The sequence below is a fragment of the Leiobunum rupestre genome, chromosome 4, assembly GCF_980474605.1.
Source record: "Leiobunum rupestre chromosome 4, qqLeiRupe1.1.hap1, whole genome shotgun sequence".
Taxonomy (NCBI): Eukaryota; Metazoa; Arthropoda; class Arachnida; order Opiliones; family Sclerosomatidae; genus Leiobunum; species Leiobunum rupestre.
In genome coordinates this window covers 8889242-8910344 of record NC_143387.1, presented here as the reverse complement: position 1 = coordinate 8910344, position 21103 = coordinate 8889242, and the positions used below count along the sequence as shown (strand labels likewise).

Below are 21103 nucleotides of genomic sequence, written 5' to 3'. Positions count from 1 at the left end.
TGTTTACATACTTTGATATTTTTCTAGGGACACAATGATATTTTAAAGGGGGCACAGACCCTTTTTGAGGGGGCACGATGGGCACTCTCATATTTTTTAGGGGGCACAAACTATTTTTGGGGGGATGGGCCCCTAAGGCCATTTCTATGAATACATAAAAACACTTCTGTTCAAAAACAATGTATATTCTAAACATGTTAAACTTGAAAACTTGTGTAATGTAATTATAAATTTATAATATTAATCATAGCTCCTTAGCATAAAATTAGAGGATAATTTAATAAATTGGAAAATTGTCTTTACAAATTTAGATAAAATTTTCACACACCATTAGAAAAATGATTTAAATATCGCGATCCGAACGTCCATTACAAAACTGGGGAATCCTTTCCACTTCGTAACACAACCGTTAGAAAGAAAAGGTCTAGTCCTAAATCAAAGAGATTGCGAAAGAAGAAACAAATAATGACGAGCGGAGTAACGCAACTAGAGCTCCCAGTTCGGTTAGTTCGGCCGGCTAACGCGATCTAGGGAGGTGGCGCCGACTGGCGGCTTTGCATTCGAAACCGATTTAGGTCGTTTTGCGGCGGCGCTCGCTTCAGCCACCGGTTTCCTTTATCTTCGTAATGAAGAGGCCGAGCTTCTGAGTTTCTCTCTAGGACGCCGAAATTGCAGTGTACCCGTCGCGGAGGCAGACCCAAGTACCCCGAACTCGGCTCCTCTCGTTTCCCGCCGGCCAGCGCCAGAGTCAGAGCCCTCCGACGCGACAGGACAGTTGATCGCGGCGACCGAAGTAGGCGCGGCCGCGGGATTATTGTCGACGTCTCGCGAACGACCGTTATTTCGCGGTAACACTCGGTTCGGCTGACACGCTCGGCTAGTGTGAGTGAGTGACTGGATGGGATTCTTTCGCGTCTCGTTTCGCCTATTCTTCCGCGAGAACAGTTCGACGGATACAACGCCGATGACGTCATAACGGTAAGTGTAATAACGCGTTCAACCGCGTTTGGTTTCGTAGACGTAGAGCGAATGTAGGGCGCGTTTTACGGCGCCGTTCTTTCGCTTTTTCGTTCGTTTTTCGCTCGGAGATTTTCCGCCGCCGTTCGAGCGAAGACGAAAGAACAGCTGCCCGCGTCGTCCTCTTGGCGGGCTTTATTCCCGTTAGGCCTCGGCTCTTTATTTTGACGTAAGCCACGCGAGATAGAGGGACTCTTCCTCGTGCACACTCGCTACTAGTAGATTGCCCGAGCGCTCTCTATAAGATAAGGACGCGGCCTGACGATAGAGAACGCCTCAAACCTATTCGCCAACGGGAAGACCTCGCGGCGTTTTTGCCCGTAGCTACGAGGCCCCAGCCGCGTACTCCGGCGGGGGTGGACTGATTGCGCCCGTTCACTCTCTTAGAAATAGGTTTATGGTTTATTCAACGACTTAAAAACGCTTCCGCGGAGAGAGAGAATCATCATAATGGTTCATAACCGCGTGAATATATTGTTCGCCTTAATGTTGGCTTGGCGATCTGCCAAACGTAACTCAATCTACACTTTCGCCTTTCTTCGTAACGGTCTCGCCTCCCTCGCGTCGCCGGCTGCACTCGTATTATGTACGTCTCGCCCGGGCCATGAATAATTCCCCTCGATGACGGCTCTTCGCTTTCCTTTATGTTGGTCGGCCCTTATTTCCAGCTCGCGATTGCCGCCTCCAACTTCTTCGGATTGAGGCGCCCATAGCCATTCGAAAATACTCCATTATACCGAGAAAATACGTTTTGTATTATTATTTCCCTGCTTTTTGGTTACGCGTTTGTTTTATTCAGGTATCATTTTCTAGGGGTCGATGTAATATCGACGAAACGTTTTGTTGGTTGGTCAATGCTTTTGGCCTGTAAGATCGTTTCAAAGGTATCTGCGAAAAACAAAATTTTAAACTACAATCGTTCATTTCAATAAAAATTATTCTAAATATGATTCTCTTCAACCGAATATTTACCGGCTCACTTGTGCCAAAATTATAATAACTAATAAATTAAAACCACTATTGCACAATTAAAAATAATTGTGCAATAGTGGTTTTAATTTATTAGTTACTAAATATGATTATCACATTCTATATTTACTATAGTTCCATTAGAACGTATCTTACTTAGTCGATATTTAACTGTTAATTCTATAAAACATTTTATAATAATTTTTTGTTATAATTTAAAACTTCTATATTTTATCATCATTTAAATAAATACCAATTATAATATTTTAAACCGTAATTTCAATAACATTTCTAATATGTTTTACAGTAATTTCATTAAAAATTGTTCTATATTTTACTACAATTGCATTTTAAAAATTTCATATATTATACTTCAATTTTATTTTAAAAATTTCATATCTTTTACTTCATTTTTATTTAAAAAATTTCCTGTATTTTACAACAATTTTAATATTTAAATAAGCTCTCGCTGTTACAAAACCTTCTGTATTTAATAAATGTTGGTTTTACATTTTCAATGCCCTCCTGAAACGTTAGCTGATATTAGAATATTTTCCTATTTTCAATACACGGCTAGATATCATTTCCAGCAAAATTACACCAATTTAAAAGCTGTTTTCCTATAAATAAAATTAAAAGTTATTTTATTATAATTTCTATTGAAATCAATCGTTGTTTTATTATAATATCTATTGAAATTGATCGTTGTTTTATTATAATATCTATTGAAATTGATCGTTGTTTTATTATAATATCTATTGAAATTGATTGTTATTTTATTATTATAATATCTATTGATATTAATGGATATTTGATTATAATATCCAAATATCAATGTAAAATTTAAAAATATATTGTTAACATTATGAAAATAATATATTTTTAAATGTTAAATTTACATTGTTGGTTTAATCAAGAATGTATTTATTTATCCTAAATATAAATAAATACATTCTTGATTTAATCTTACAAAAAATATAAATGTAATATTTAAAAATATTTCCAAACCACTGGGTGTACAGCCTTGCTGATTCGATACGTAACTGTTGTTGTGCACGTTAAATAAAACCATTTCATTTCATTAATATTATTAGATATTTTATTATTATGTTTATGTAAAATATCCTTTATTTTTTGTAAATTATATTTCAATTATCCTATATTTTAGTATAATCTTTTTGTAAAATATCATATATTTTAGTATAATCTAATTGTAAAATATCCTATATTTTAGTACAATCATTATGTTAAAAATCGTTTATTTTAGTATAATCTTCATGTTAAATATCGTTTATTTTAGTAAAATCTTTATGTAAAATATCCTACATTTTAGTTAAATCTTAATTTTAAATATCCTTCATTTTAGTAAAATCTTTATGTAAAATATCCTACATTTTAGTAAAATCTTTATGTAAAATATCCTACATTTTAGTATAATATTAATCAAAATTATCCTTTGTGTACAATTTTTAAGAAAAATATCCTATATTATTTTCATGAAAAAAGCCTATATTTTTGTATATTTTTTATGAAAAATTATCTTTTATTTTTTAATAATATCTAGGATTAATCTCCGAAATTTTAGTATAAATCCTAGGAATATTCTAATATATTTTACTATAATTTCCATTAATATTATCCTAAATTTTACTGTAATTTTCCTATATTTTACCATAATTCCCCTTTATATTGTCCTATATTTTCCATTAATATTATCCTATAATTTTAATTAATATGATCCTTTAATTTTCATTAATATTATCTTATAATTTTCGTTAATATAATGGAAATTATAGGAAAATATTGATGGAAATTATAGGATAATATTAATGAAAATTATAGGATAATATTAATGGAAATTATATGTTAATTTCCATTAATTTTCTAATACTTTACTATAATTTCCATTAATTTTCTAATACTTTATTATAATTTCCATTAATTTTCTAATACTTTACTATAATTTCCATTAATTTTTGTAATACTTTACTATAATTTCCATTAATTTTCTAATACTTTACTATAATTTCCATTAGTATTATCTTATACTTTACTATAATTCCCATTAATATTATCTTACAATTTACTAAAATTTCCATTAATATTATCCTATATTTTACTGTAATTTTCAATAATATTTTCCTATATTTTACCATAATTTACATTTTTTATTTATATTATCCTATAATTTTAATTAATATGATCCTTTAATTTTCATTAATATTATCTTATAATTTTCGTTAATATAATGGAAATTATAGGAAAATATTGATGGAAATTATAGGATAATATTAATGAAAATTATAGGATAATATTAATGGAAATTATATGTTAATTTCCATTAATTTACTAATACTTTACTATAATTTCCATTAATTTTTCTAATACTTTACTATAATTTCCATTAATTTTCTAATACTTTACTATAATTTCCATTAATTTTTGTAATACTTTACTATAATTTCCATTAATTTTCTAATACTTTACTATAATTTCCATTAGTATTATCTTATACTTTACTATAATTCCCATTAATATTATCTTACAATTTACTAAAATTTCCATTAATATTATCCTATATTTAACTACAATTCCACAACATTTTCTGATATATTTCACTATATTTTCAATAAAGATTCTCATTTATTTTCCCTTATCTTCCAAAAATGTGTTCTAATAAAATCCAATGAAATCACCTGCGACGAATTTACTGTTTTCCCAACGAAAGTTGCTCGGCTTTCCTGGCGTCAATAAAAGGAAATTTATATCGAGAGTAATATTCCATGTTTATTTACCAAGCAGAAAACGGAGAGTTTTCGAACAAATTGTAGTTGTTGTTATCGTTTATTTCAGATTAGGCTGTTGTGGATTTCGGAAAGCTTAACCGTGATAATTCAGATTGTAGAGTTACAACCTGTTCAGAATTTGATAAAATTGGACTGTAATCTTCAGGATTTTCTTTGTAAATCAATATATTTTGGGTCTGGGAAATATTAAGATTAAAAACTTTATTAATAAAGAAATTTTAGCGACTTGCACAAATATATTTTAATAAAAGGAAAATTTAAAAAAAGGGTCTAATATCAGGAAAATTAAAAATGGGTCTCAAATATCATGACAATTGAAAATACGCATAATTTTTTTTAAAATGGGCCTAAAGTATCTGGGAATTTTAAGACAGGGAAAAGTCAGGGATTTAAATTTTATCTTGAAACCGTTATAAAGATAATTTTACTTCTGTTCCTTATATTTTAAACATTGCAATAAACGTTTTATTTTGTGAAATAGTAACCTGTATACTAAAATATGAGTTGTAGTACTTTATTAAACTTCTGATAAAAAGAAAATGGGTAAGAAAAAATTATTTAATTTGGATTTCCAAAAGGTCGAGGAGAAAAATTTTCTCCACTTAATCATCCTCCCCAATACCTTCGGGATATTATATTATATTTTTCGATGATATAAAATTTTTAAGTTTTTTAAAAATCGTCCATTAATAGCGTTCCCCTGTAAATTAATCTTATCCGTCGAACGTGTACCGATGTGTAGACTGTAGAGTTTTACAAATTGTACGCTAGTGATCGCAAAACCAAGTGTTAGAAACGAAGTGTCGAATTTAATCAGTTCTTTATTCGCGCGTTGTTTGCCAATGGAGAACCCTGCAGCTCATCACTTTCGGGTGGGTGTATGGTTCGAGCCATTATTGCTATTGTATATATTTAACGACTTCGTCATTTTTACGACGAAAACATTCTTAATGTGGAGGTTGCACCCCGCTATACAATTCGTAAGAGATTTATTTGTTCAGACAATGACGCATAAATAATAAATTTTTAACGTAGTGTTTTTTTAGATATCAATTTAAATCAAATTATTTATATAAATTTAATAACCCGTTTTATTTAATCAAGTATTTATGAAATGTACAAAAGTGGTTGCTTTAAAATTGGAAATTTTTAGGCAAATATTTACAAGTACTAATTAAATTTAATTATGATTAATTTAAATGTTTAAAATAAATTAAAAATTAAATCGATATAAAATCAATTTAAGTCAATATAAAATTAAATAAATCAATAAAATTCAAAAACCAAAAATAAATAAAAATCATTACAATCAATAAAACTCATTTAAAATAAATAAACATCAATTAAAAACCAGAAAATTGTTTCAAGAGGAAGCCATTTAAATAAAAAAAGCAAATCAATAAACTTTCCGATCTTCTAGCCATGATATTTTAAAACGTCCTTGTGATTTTTTTTGACAAGTAAGCTAATCCCACACGTGTTTTTAATTTGACACATTTTCATTATTTTTGTTTTATAAAAACTCGTTTTAAAAATTTTATTTCTCACATATATCTTGTTGGATTTCCTACTTTAAAAAACTACATTAAAAATATGGGTGTCAAAACTCCCTTAGGCCCAAATTTATCGATCAGTTTGAAATATCTTATAAATTACTTTTACCTTGGTGTTTTTGTCAAAGGCGTTAACCAGTTAAAGTATTGGTATTTCAAAATATTCTGAAATAATTTATCGAGTTTTTGCAGCTTTCATAAATAATATTAAATTTAAATGGGTCTTTTCTAATTTATCAAAATTAAACAAGTTGGAGCCAAGAAATTGAAATCATAGAGGGCTTTCAGTTTAATTGTTTTATACAAAAAATTCTTAAAAGGATTGGAAAAGTGTTATCATAAGTTTATAATATTATTCAATTAATATATTAATTTGTATTAGCATAAGTGTATAATATTGTTACATAAGTGTGACACTTCATATTCTTCACACGCAAAAGTTTTACTGAGAGCTATTCACAAGACAGACTGCATTACGGGCTTCGGCGCCGTTTGGCGTCCGCTTGCTAACGCGTCACACGTAGCCTTTGACAGCGCCTCGCTAGGGGGAGAATTTCTTCTTGTGATGACGTCACTCCGTTACTAGCTCTCAGTTAAATATGCTCCAAAGTGACAAACTTATAGAAAAATATTATAGACTTATACCATAAGTAATAATAATAATAATAATAATAATAATAATAATAGCTAAGTGTGAAGTGAGGTAGAATTGACATCATTGGTATAAGTAAAATATAATTTTGTTTTACGGGTTCATGTTTGTTTTTGCGTCTCACGTAGCCGTGGACAGGGAACCACCAGAGTCACTTCGTAAATAGCTCCCAAAAAAATATTCTCCAAAGATACATACTTATGAAAAAATATTAGACTTATTTTGTTATTAAAATGATTGAAATGGAAAATTCGAAATATCAGAGCTAATAATATTCACATTTTCTATTTCTTTTACTTGGATTAAAATGATTAATTCGGACTTCTTAAAATCTCTTTGATGTGTATGTTTTTTATAAATTTCCCCCCGAATGTTTTGCATAATGCCGCCAGTAGAAGCTCTCTCGTTGGACGCTGTTTCTTGTTTCGTATTATAAATATGTTAATTTCTCTCGATCAATATGTTTACGAGTCACTGCGCGATGCATTCCTGTAAAATATTTTAATTTTAAATGGAAAATTACGGTTTCAACTGGACCGCGGTCCAGTGTTGGGCACCGCTCATCTCATTGTGAGCGGATTTGTTATTATGAGCGAAAATGAGCGGTAAAATATATTTTTAAAAGAGCGCAAAACAAATGAGAGGAGCGCCAATTTTACCGCTCAAAGAAAGAGCGGAAAGAGAGGAGCGCTGATTTTACCGCTCAAAAAAGAGCGGAAAGAGAGGAGCGAAAATTATACCGCTCAAAAAAGAGCGGAAAGAGAGGAGCGAAAATTATACCGCTCAAAAAAGAGCGGAAAGAGAGGAGCGAAAATTATACCGCTCAAAAAAAAGTGGAAAGAGAGGAGCGAAAGTTTTACCGCTCAAAAAAGAGCGGAAAGAGAGGAGCGAAAATTATACCGCTCAAAAAAGAGCGGAAAGAGAGGAGCGAAAATTTTACCGCTTAAAAAAGAGCGGAAAAAGAAGAGCGAAAATTTTACCGCTGAAAAAAAAGTGGAAAGAGAGGAGCGAAAGTTTTACCGCTCACAAATGAGCGGAAAGAGAGGAGCGAAAATTATACCGCTCAAAAAAGAGCGGAAAAAGAGGAGCGAAAATTATACCGCTCAAAAAAGAGCGGAAAGAGAGGAGCGAAAATTATACCGCTCAAAAAAGAGCGGAAAGAGAGGAGCGAAAATTTTACCGCTTAAAAAAGAGCGGAAAAAGAGGAGCGAAAATTATACCGCTCAAAAAAGAGCGGAAAAAGAGGAGCGAAAATTATACCGCTCAAAAAAGAGCGGAAAGAGAGGAGCGAAAATTATACCGCTCAAAAAAGAGCGGAAAGAGAGGAGCGAAAATTATACCGCTCAAAAAAGAGCGGAAAGAGAGGAGCGAAAATTATACCGCTCAAAAAAGAGCGGAAAGAGAGGAGCGAAAATTATACCGCTCAAAAAAGAGCGGAAAGAGAGGAGCGAAAATTATACCGCTCAAAAAAGAGCGGAAAGAGAGGAGCGAAAATTTTACCGCTTAAAAAAGAGTGAGTGTGAGCGGATCTTTGACGAAAATGCCCAACACTGCCGCGGTCTAACTTAGTAAATTCTTCCTTAAACCTCTCGCCACAATATACTCTAAAAGCTCTTTACATTCAGCAATTATGTATTCGGGCTAGCAGATAATATTTAGCCGCAACCTCGGGTTTTGCCTCAATCGTGATATCGAGAAATATTACACGAGGCAAGGTGGACGGGGCAAGAATCTAGCTCCATCTACTCGCAGAAATGTGAAATGTTTAAAATGTAACTTCCATTTTCTTTCGTGTCTTCAAATCTTAAATAGTTTTTGATTAGATATTAGTTAAAATTCCGCTGCACTCAAATTTTTAATGGATTTTTCAAGATAAAGAGGTATTAATATTAAAAAACCAATAAAATTTAATAATTAGTTTAAATCAATAGAAAATACAAAAATAAAAATTGGATTTATAAAAATAAATAAAATCAAAACTTATACCAAGGATGTATTTAACTTAGGCAGAATGTCTAAATTAAATTATCTCAGGCCACTATGGTCTAGTTAGCTTCACGAAAGGGTGGCAGGAAACAACGTCACCGGGGTGTATATCCATGGCGTCGGAAGACGTCAGCTGTAGGGAACCAATGATATACCGGACATTTTTGATTGACCTTTAAGGGGGAGGAGTGTAATGTTAGACTTAGGGGGTGTGGATTTAACAAAAATGCCTAAAAACGTCAACAAATAGTCCTTTTTCATTGTTGCCATTAAATTAAATGGATCTGAATTAAAAGATACTTAAAACTTAGTTTTTTCACAATGTGATTCTCTTCACTTCTATATGGATCTGAATACCGGAAATGTAATATGAGTCTTAAAGTCAGGGAATTTGAATATGGATCTAATTACCCTGAATTTGAATATGGATCAAATTACCCAGAATTTATATGGATCTTAATACCGGAAATTTGAATATGGATCTAATTACCCTGAATTTGAATATGGATCAAATTACCCAGAATTTATATGGATCTTAATACCGGAAATTTGAATATGGATCTAATTACCGGGAATTTGAATATGGATCTAATTACCGGGAATTTGAATATGGATCTTAATACCGGGAATTTGAATATGGATGTAATTACCGGGAATTTGAATATGGATCTAATTACCGGGAATTTGAATATGGATCTAATTACCGGGAATTTGAATATGGATCTAATTACCGGGAATTTGAATATGGATCTTAATACCGGGAATTTGAATATGGATCTAATTACCGGGAATTTGAATATGGATCTAATTACCGGGAATTTGAATATCGATCTAATTACCCTGAATTTGAATATGGATCTCAATACCGGGAATTTGAATATGAATCTTAATACAGGGAATTTGAATATGAATCTAAAAGTCAGCGGCTTTTAATATGCATGGTTATAAAAATCAGGAAATTTTAAAAATTACTTTGAGTGTTGGGGAATATAATTTTGGTGGCAAATTGGAATCTTAAACCAAAATATAAGTAAAAAATTGTAAAAACTTTGGCATAAAATCTCCGTAATTGACCAGGTAAATGCTGTAAAAATCAAGGAAAATTTTACTTGTAAAACTGTGGCAGCCCTGTTAGAATAATTTTGAAGTAATTCCAGCAGTCATGACATATTCTATAACAAATTTTGGGTTATTTTCAGGGTTGGCATAGAACCAGCCATACCGGTTATAGCCACCTGGTTAAAACCGAGTATAGCCACTTGAAAAAATCCAGATTTTTTTGGCTTTTTTTTCAAAACAAATTACAATACGAATATTTTAGTAAATTAATAGTTTTTATTTAGAAATTTAGTTTATTTTTTGTTTCAAATTTAGAAACCGGTTTACTTTTACCAGTTTTTCGGTAGGTTTAAAGTTCCAAAGTCCGCTGCCTCGCTTCTGTCGGTGCGTCATACACAAAAACTAGGGGGATTTTCCCGAGGAAATCAGAAGAATTCAGTTATTTTATATAGTTATTTGGCTTTATTTGTTTAGTTCCTTATTTACGACAATAACTGGAGACAATTTCTACTTACATAACTAAAAGGCACTGTTTATATTTTAGCCGTATATATCCGAAAAAAAAACAGTTATAGCCAATTAAAACCACTGGTCTGGAATTTTTCAAAAAAAGCCGGCTTTTTTCCAACCCTGGTTATTTTTATGACGACCCTCCCCCCAATAAGTTCATTCTTTGTACGAAAGAAGATAATTTCCGTATTAATTCTGAACTGCGGGCCGCAAATTAGTGCCAGCAATAAGATTTTAATGAGGCGAATCGTAATACAATATAAATCGACTTCAACACTCGGGACTTTAGGGCGAATAACGTTGAATTTAAATTACTTCATTATTTTGGTTTTGTTTCCTTTCGAAATTGCAGGTACGAAGCCAGTTTTGCGGCAATCGAGCGGCCGAAACGCGACACCCGATATTAGCGGAATCATTTCCATAACTGAAATCTTCGCCGCTTAACGAGTGCGCCTTGGAACTATTTACCTTCACGCCTAATTTCCGTTTCTCTCCGAGGGGACCCGAACCACCCCTTCGATTGGCTACTTCGCGCGGTTGTTCGTGGCCCCCCTCCGCCGTCTGATCATGCGGGAGCCACACCTCATTTACTCCGCCGACAAATGCCATTGAAATTAAATTTACTCGAGAAGAACGAATTTGAATCTGAGACACTAATCGTTTCATGCTCCGAATATTCCCTTTATGAATAATTTTTCCCGTCCAATTCCCCGCAAATGTCCCGAATAGTCGAGGGGAGGCACTTAGAGCTCGCCTGTCCACCGATTACGTGTGTGCTGAGGCAATCGAAGAATAGAATACGTAATGGTTACGCGCCATATTCTAAGATTACGTGCAGTACGCGGAGTACTCTAATGCGAGAAAGTGCAGTACGCGGAGTACTCTAATGCGAGAAATTACAGTACGCGGAGTACTCTAATGCGAGAAAGTGCAGTACGCGGAGTACTCTAATGCGAGAAAGTGCAGTACGCGGAGTACTCTAATGCGAGAAAGTGCAGTACGCGGAGTACTCTAATGCGAGAAATTACAGTACGCGGAGTACTCTAATGCGAGAAAGTGCAGTACGCGGAGTACTCTAATGCGAGAAAGTGCAGTACGCGGAGTACTCTAATGCGAGAAAGTGTAGTACGCGGAGTACTCTAATGCGAGAAAGTGTAGTACGCGGAGTACTCTAATGCGAGAAAGTGCAGTACGCGGAGTACTCTAATGCGAGAAAGTGTAGTACGCGGAGTACTCTAATGCGAGAAAGTGCAGTACTTGGTGTACTCTAATACGCTTAAGTGCAATACGCGGTGTACTCTAATACGCTTAAGTGTAATACGCGGTGTGCTCTAATACGCTTAAGTGCAATACGCGGTGTGCTCTAATACGCTTAAGTGCAATACGCGGTGTGCTCTAATACGCTTAAGTGCAATACGCGGTGTGCTCTAATACGCTTAAGTGCAATACGCGGTGTGCTCTAATACGCTTAAGTGCAATACGTGGTGTACTCTAATACGCTTAAGTGCAATACGTGGTGTACTCTAATACGCTTAAGTGCAATACGTGGTTTACTCTAATACGCTTAAGTGCAATACGTGGTGTACTCTAATACGCTTAAGTGCAATACGTGGTGTACTCTAATACGCTTAAGTGCAATACGTGGTGTACTCTAATACGCTTAAGTGCAATACGTGGTGTACTCTAATACGCTTAAGTGCAATACGTGGTGTACTCTAATACGCTTAAGTGCAATACGCGGTGTACTCTAATACGCTTAAGTGCAATACGTGGTGTACTCTAATACGCTTAAGTGCAATACGTGGTGTACTCTAATACGCTTAAGTGCAATACGTGGTGTACTCTAATACGCTTAAGTGCAATACGTGGTGTACTCTAATACGCTTAAGTGCAATACGCGGTGTACTCTAATACGCTTAAGTGCAATACGTGGTGTACTCTAATACGCTTAAGTGCAATACGTGGTTTACTCTAATACGCTTAAGTGCAATACGTGGTGTACTCTAATACGCTTAAGTGCAATACGTGGTGTACTCTAATACGCTTAAGTGCAATACGTGGTGTACTCTAATACGCTTAAGTGCAATACGTGGTGTACTCTAATACGCTTAAGTGCAATACGTGGTTTACTCTAATACGCTTAAGTGCAATACGTGGTGTACTCTAATACGCTTAAGTGCAATACGTGGTGTACTCTAATACGCTTAAGTGCAATACGTGGTGTACTCTAATACGCTTAAGTGCAATACGTGGTGTACTCTAATACGCTTAAGTGCAATACGTGGTTTACTCTAATACGCTTAAGTGCAATACGTGGTGTACTCTAATACGCTTAAGTACAGTACGTGGAGCACTCTAATACGCTTAAGTGCAATACGTGGTTTACTCTAATACGCTTAAGTGCAATACGTGGTTTACTCTAATACGCTTAAGTGCAATACGCGGTGTACTCTAATACGCTTAAGTGCAATACGTGGTGTACTCTAATACGCTTAAGTGCAATACGTGGTTTACTCTAATACGCTTAAGTGCAATACGTGGTGTACTCTAATACGCTTAAGTGCAATACGTGGTGTACTCTAATACGCTTAAGTGCAATACGTGGTGTACTCTAATACGCTTAAGTGCAATACGTGGTGTACTCTAATACGCTTAAGTGCAATACGTGGTTTACTCTAATACGCTTAAGTGCAATACGTGGTGTACTCTAATACGCTTAAGTGCAATACGTGGTGTACTCTAATACGCTTAAGTGCAATACGTGGTGTACTCTAATACGCTTAAGTGCAATACGTGGTGTACTCTAATACGCTTAAGTGCAATACGTGGTTTACTCTAATACGCTTAAGTGCAATACGTGGTGTACTCTAATACGCTTAAGTGCAATACGTGGTGTACTCTAATACGCTTAAGTGCAATACGTGGTGTACTCTAATACGCTTAAGTGCAATACGTGGTGTACTCTAATACGCTTAAGTGCAATACGTGGTTTACTCTAATACGCTTAAGTGCAATACGTGGTGTACTCTAATACGCTTAAGTGCAATACGTGGTGTACTCTAATACGCTTAAGTGCAATACGTGGTGTACTCTAATACGCTTAAGTGCAATACGTGGTGTACTCTAATACGCTTAAGTGCAATACGTGGTTTACTCTAATACGCTTAAGTGCAATACGTGGTGTACTCTAATACGCTTAAGTGCAATACGTGGTGTACTCTAATACGCTTAAGTGCAATACGTGGTGTACTCTAATACGCTTAAGTGCAATACGTGGTTTACTCTAATACGCTTAAGTGCAATACGTGGTGTACTCTAATACGCTTAAGTACAGTACGTGGAGCACTCTAATACGCTTAAGTGCAATACGTGGTGTACTCTAATACGCTTAAGTGCAGTACTTGGTGTACTCTAATACGCTTAAGTACAGTACGTGGAGCACTCTAATACGCTTAAGTGCAATACGTGGTGTACTCTAATACGCTTAAGTGCAGTACTTGGTGTACTCTTATACGCTTAAGTACAGTACGTGGAGCACTCTAACACGATAACGCGTTAGTAAGTTAATATGATTACGCGGTAGTACTCTAATTGGATTAATTTCTGATAATAGAGAAATAAGTAAGATAAAAATGGTCTAATTTTAGCCAGAAATAAGGTTGAGGGAGAAAATCTCTAAATATAGTCGGGATTCTTAGTATAAAAATATTGTGGTAATTAATGTTTTGGGCAAAAATATAAAAATGAAGAACGTAAAAATAGAAAGTGTTCAATTCAATTATAAGTTTAACATGGGATTAATATAAGATCAAATAAAATGTAACGTATTTAAGAACATAAGAACATGGTCAGGAGCTGGTGGTATTGAGGTAACGTAAATTATGGTTGGCCCAAGAAATCGACCGACATGACAAAAATAGCACAAGTTCTGAACGGTTGTCCCAGAAGAAATCGCGCATACAGGGTTGGCATAGAACCAGCCATACCGCATATAGCCACCTGGTTAAATCCGTATTTAGCCACTTGAAAAAATCCAGATTTTTTTGACTTTAAATTAGAATAAAATTACAATATGAATATTTTAGTAAATTAATAGTTTTTATTTTGAAATTTAGTTTATTTTTTGTTTCATATTTAGAAACCGGTTTACTTTTAAAAGTTTTTGGTAGGTTTAAAGCAAGGTTCCTAGAAAAAAGCTACAATTTAAAGTTCCAAAGTTCGCTGCCTCGCTTCTGTCGGTGCGTCAAACACGAAAACTAGGGGGAATTCCCCGAGGAAATCAAAATAATTCAGTTTTTTTATATAGTTATTTCGCTTTATTTGTTTAGTTTCTTATTTACGACAATAACTGCAGACAATTTCTACTTACATAAGTAAAAGGTGCTGTTTATATTTTAGCCGGTTATAATCGAAAAAAAAACCGTGTATGGCCATGTAAAACCACTGGTCTGGATTTTTTCAAAAAAGCCGGTTTTTGTCGAACCCTGCGCATTAAGAGCGTTGGCTCTACCATATTACCCTAAGCATTTAATTTTATTTCTTAAGTATGACAGTTAGACGACAAAGTTACTGAAAGTTTGGGTGGAGTGACGTAGAGTTCACGTCATGCTCAAAACGATCAGATTTAAATACGCAACTTAAATACGCTCAACCGGGCCAAAAATAATAATAATTATTAGCTAGGCTTATACGCAAAGCACCACCTTAGGCCAAAGTCATCGAGCGACTTTTAAATGTGATGCGACAGATAATAGGCGCTTATATAAATCACCCTCCCTGGAAATCGCCCAGAAGTAATATTCCCGAGAGCCAGGTTGTTGATTTTAACCGATTTTTTTATTTTTCATTAATTTTTAGGTTTTTGTCACTTTTTAAAAGCAATATATAAGCTTATTGATATAATTATTATTTTTGTATAAATTATATTCAATAGTAGACAGTTTTATCATGTCAAAAATATTTATTCGAAGAAATAAGTATGTTTGTATCACAGGAGCAACCTTGAAAAGTAAAACTAATTATAGTGTAAGAAATAAGGCACTATCACAGGCCAATCGCCAGTTTAAAAATTAGCTGGGACAGTTTAAAAATTAATTGCCTGGGGTGTTAGTGGCCCTGGTGACCACTTAATTAATTCAAAGTTTTTCCCTTTAAGATTTATAGTTCTTTATTTAACACTCCAAAATTTTTAAATACCCATAATAACTAACCCACTAAGCCTATGCCCTAGCACATATTGTCAAGACTCAAGAGTAGATAATTTGACCATAAATGATGAAAGCCTGATTTTGAAGGTTAAAAATGGTAAGTGGCCAGTTTTTTTAATTAAATCTACCTAGGCTCTACTGGCCACAGGTCCAGTTTAAAACAATTCCTTATTTCTCAGCCTGGGAGAGTCCATTATTTTCAAAGAACCAAAAATGAGGTGAGGAAGGGATCGTGATAGTGATAGGTAATAGTGTAATATTATGACAAAATTGGTCTAAAATATAATAATTCAATAGTAAATCTCTCATTTATGGAAATTTAATACCTTTTAAACAATCTTTTATAGAAACAGATTTAAATCAACGATTTAAAAAAAAAAATCATTTGATTGAAATCGCGATTTAAATCGCTGATTTAAATCAACTTGATTTAAATCAAACAACCATGTTGTTTATATAGTGCTTGTGGAAATAATGGACACTTTTCACCTGCAAACAGAACGTCGTGTTTATGCCAAGCCTTAATATGTCAAAAAAACTACCTGGTTTAAAAGGAACGTCATGGCGAACGCTTGTTGCTGCCGTAAAGATGAAAAATTTCCATTATTTTAACAAGCACTATTTAAACAGAGACTCGCGGGTCCTGGCTCTCGGAAACATTACTTCTTGGCGATTCCCTGGGAGGAGGATTTATTGAAGCGTCTATTATACTCCTTTGGTATTGCAATTTTAAGTAGTTAAAACTTATGACTACGTCTGAGTGAAGTAGTACCCAGAGTGAAGTAGTACCCAAAATGAACTTTGCATCAAATTATCACACGTTAATATTATGCCTTGCCACAACCAGGCAAAAATCACGCGTTAGATCCTAGGCTGCAGTCAAACAAAAAACGTAGATGGTCTTTCCTGAAATTGTTCAAAATTGAAATTTGACGAGATAGAAAACGGTTTAAAGGGGCATTTACCCGAGTTTTTCAGTTTCCCCTTCCCATAAAAACGTCCAGAGGTTAACTGTAATAGAAAGTGTATAGGGAGCTGTTGGCTCGCGTGTCAGGAAAGACTTGCCACCACCCTCCTAAGCATTATAACCCGGCCACCTGAATTAATGGCTTGAAAAGTTTGCTTGATGACTTAAGCCTAAGGTGGTGTCTTGGGTATTAGCCTAGCTGGGTATTATTATGTATTATTAGGTCTACGAACAGGGAGCATTTATGATAAGCAAACTCCTCCTTGGATATGTAAATGATAGAAACACATCAAAATTTCATTTTATTATTTTTTAAGTGTTATTCGATTCCTAATTTCATTTTCTGTGTTTCGAACTACCAAAAATTTCGTTATTGTAATATTACATCCATTGAAATCTGTTAGTAACAATTAATATTACTCACCATTAACTTAACAATTATAAATTTTAGTATATGGTATCTTGAATTTTAGCCTAGGTGATTATTATGAGAACTGGCGCACTTACTTGAAAGGTAATTGTACGCTTATGGTATTGCGAGTGAAATGCGTGTGACGTGTACGTTGATTACTTACGCTTGGGCCGAAGCCCATGCCGATGATGAAACGGCACAAGCTAGGCTGCAATCAATTTGCACCCTAAACCAGCGTCATTAATTATGGAATCTCTATTAATAGCCGAAAATGTCGGACTCCGGCGAGTGATTTAATGGGAAATCAGGCTCATATAACTTGAAGGGTTTAATTTCCGTTTGATGTGAAGCCAGTAACTTCCCAGAAGTCACTCTCGGTAAACCGAACAGCCATTAATCTCTCAGCGCATCTGCGGAGAAATGCAATTTCCTACTTGGACAGACTCGCGCGAAATCTGCGGTTATTTCTAATCGTAAATGACCGAATTTTTTAAAATATTCCGGAAGATATTACCGATATCCGTCTCGATTTTAATACTTTTATGTTTTCTAAGTTCGGCTAAGGTTTCCGATTTGATGTGAAAATTACAGAGATGAGGTTAGGCGATAAATGGGCCGTTGTAAACTTCCTAGTTAGGTTGTAAATGTTACGCCATAGATGGTTTATTTGTGTTTACTCGGTCTTTGTGGGGATTGTATATACGAATCTGGTATGACAATCAGGTCAGGGAGTTTAGAAATAGGCCTAAAAGGTCCAGTGAAAGGTCAGGGAAAAGTCAAGGAATTTGGAAATAGACCAATAGGTCAAGTGGAAGGTCAGGGAATTTAGAAATAGACATAAAAGGTCAAATGAAAGGTCAGATAATTAAGAAAGAGACCTATAGGTCAAGCGGAAGGTCAGGCAATTTGAAAATAGGTCTGAAAGGCCAAGTGAAAAGTTATTGGAAACAGGGATAAGATAGGGAATGTTCAGCGAATTTTAAATCTTAATTATTTAGAATCTTCAAGTGTTTGGCAACTCAGGCTACAGGAAGTGTCAAATTTATGGTCGTTATAATACGCGTATACTTTTAATTTCCATATTCCTAAACCTACCGCGATGAATATAATTTATTATATATGTTTGATTATCCCTGTTGGGATGAAAACTACACGCCTCATTTGTCGACTTTGGCGTAAATATTGGACACCTTAGCGAAATATGGACGCGTGTTCAAAGTTCTAATCCGAAGACGGCCGGCTGGGGACAAGGTGCTTAGGTAATTGAGGCCATTGTTCTAAATTTGCAACTTTCTCGTGAGAAAGTTGGTCGCCCGTAACTGGCAGACCTTGGAATCGCGAAAGAAAAATTTCGTTGTCTGGTTGGCGGCGAATAATATATTATTTGACGAGAACGTTTTGGTAATTGGTTCGGACGCGTGATAAATGGCGCGTGCGGCGTTTGCTCGCTGACGTGGATACCCTCCCCTCCCCCCTCCCCCCTCCCTTAAAGGCAATCGTTTGGAAATAAGATACCGCGTTGCAGTATCCCAACTGGCAATTCTCCGACGTCCGTAATCCATTAGAATCGGCTTTTAGCGAACTCTCCGGTGACTGTTCCAATTCGACTGATTCTCGAGTTCGATGCAGTCACTTATAACGCGAAGGGGCACCTAGTGTGGAGATAAGATACTCTGTCGAAAACGAACTTGACAGGCTGTAAGGAGTATCTTCAAGTACAGACTCGAGGATAATAGCTCCATCCGAAGACGATTGTCTGAGCAAGTTCTTTAATTATTTTGGCCGAAATCATTTGTGTCTTGGACGTGAATTTTATTTTCCGAGGAATGCAGCTTGACTTCCGTTGATTAATAGAGCTGTTTAGCGCCATTTCGTTGATGGTCGTGATGTTCCCGACAGACAAGTACACGTACTTAATGATGGTATTGGAAGGATGTGACAAATGTGGCTTTCGGAAGGAATTTATCGATACATGGAAGATTATTTTACGGGGGTAACGCCATTAAAGGTCTAATTTTAATTTCACGGACTCTTACCAGATGGCGTAAAAACCGTGATATTATCTTATTTTTTTATATTTACACTTTACTAGCTGGGGTACCCTAAAAACCGTGAAATTATCTTATTTTTTTATATTTACACTCTACTAGCTGGGGTACCCTAAAAACCGTGAAATTATCTTATTTTTTTATATTTACCCTCTACTAGCTGGGGTACCCTAAAAACCGTGAAATTTTTTTATTTTTAAATTTATACTCTACTAGCTGGGAAACCCGGTATTTCCCGGGGAAATATGCTTGTTTGTATAACCAACGAAAAAAGGCAGTGACGCAACTCCGAATTAAAGGGAATATAGCCTCTTGTATTTCTGTCGCCCTTCGAGGGTTCGAATATATATATATATATATATATATATATATATTTATATTAAAACGCATTCAAATGTGATCCTAACAATATTTATAAAATTTTAAAATATAGAAATCAGACTTTGCTGAATGCCTATTTGACACATATTAAAAATAATTTAAAAATAAGATAAGAATTTAAAAAATATATTGAAATAAAAATAAACCAATAAATAAATAAATAAATTTAAATTAACTAAATAAATTGTGGCAAATTATGGAACTTAAAAAGTTTTGAATAGGCCAATCAGTACAAAGACATTTAAAAAGCAGAAAACAGTAAATAATAAGAGAATTAATTATTTCATACCTGACGAAATTGGGTTGGTTAAAATATATCGTAGGTTTATCGCGGCTGTGGTATATTTTCGTTTATATGCAGGGTTCGTACACGACCTGGAAAACTTAGAAAAGTCAGGGAATTTGAATTTTTTTTTAAAAAGTCAGGGAATTTGAATTTTTTTTCCAAAAGGTCAGGAAATTTGAAAATGATTTCAAAAGGTCTGGGAAAAGTCAAGGAATTTGAAAATGGTCCAAAAAAGTAAGATAATTTTAAAATTACCCCAAAAATAAATCAGGCAAATAAATTTTTTAAAGATGTATTAATCAGGCAAATAAATTTTTGAAAGATGTATTAAAAATACATAATAAATATTTTTCAAGATTTTTCTTCAAACCATTCATTTATTCTAAAGAAAAGGTCAAGGAAAAAGTGTCAATTTGGTCAGGGAAAACCTGGAAATGTCAGGGAATTAAATTCCGGAGATTTTGTACGAATCATATGTTAACGGGTTTCAGTAGGCCATGAAATTAAGACGCGTATGGTGGTCACGATAGTATTTATCAGACAGGATCGGATGGTGTTTTTGCCTCGTGATCTGTGAAGTAGGATGATGTCATGGCGGCCGTTTCAAGGCGGGGCTTAGCTATGACGTATGCCTATGACGCTGCGAGCGAGAGTTTATGGATAAGAAAATGAATAAAAATTTTAAACGGTGCCCAGAGCAGGGCGTGACGCGAGCAGAGTAAGGTGGTATAATCCTTCCACTTCGGCGTTGATGAAGTCACGAGAATTCTGCCTGTACATATTTCCATTTAAAGTTTTGAGCGTAAGAGCCGTAATTTATGCCGTTCACACAGTGGGCGGGAGTTGCGGAAATGATAAATTTGCCAGTGACTTGTCAGCGTACCCCCTCCAGGGACCAGGTGCGCCGAAAGGGTTCGGGGCTTCCCGGACCACCCATGGTGCCATACGCCGACACCTGCCAGCTGTGATGTCTTTTCTGGTAACAAAATCTAAGAATGTATTTATTTAAATTTCGGGAGAATGGCAGCCAAACTAAAAATCTGCCGTTTAAAAAATCGAATCAACTCGTGTCGGAAGGAAAGGCGTCCATTATGCCCCAGGTAAATTCATTATTGAGAAGTTGAGAGTATTCAAAGATTTTATAAAAATAAAGTGGGAAATAATTTCTTCCATAATAATTGGATTGGATTCTCACTTGCAAGTTTTAGTCGTATTTTTCATAATGAATGACCACATTTGCGTAGACTCC

At 34.7% G+C, this 21103-nt stretch overlaps 1 protein-coding gene across 1 annotated transcript in view; it reads left to right on the top strand.

Moving 5' to 3' along the window:
* The first annotated feature begins 527 nt into the window (after positions 1–527).
* Positions 528–21103, top strand: part of LOC149946011 (xylosyl- and glucuronyltransferase LARGE2s-like) — a 233683-nt gene continuing 213107 nt past the window's right edge. Inside the window, exon 1 of the mRNA XM_090171873.1 lies at positions 528–978. The gene's annotated coding sequence lies outside the window, so the exon portion shown is untranslated. The remainder of the gene's footprint in view (positions 979–21103) is intronic.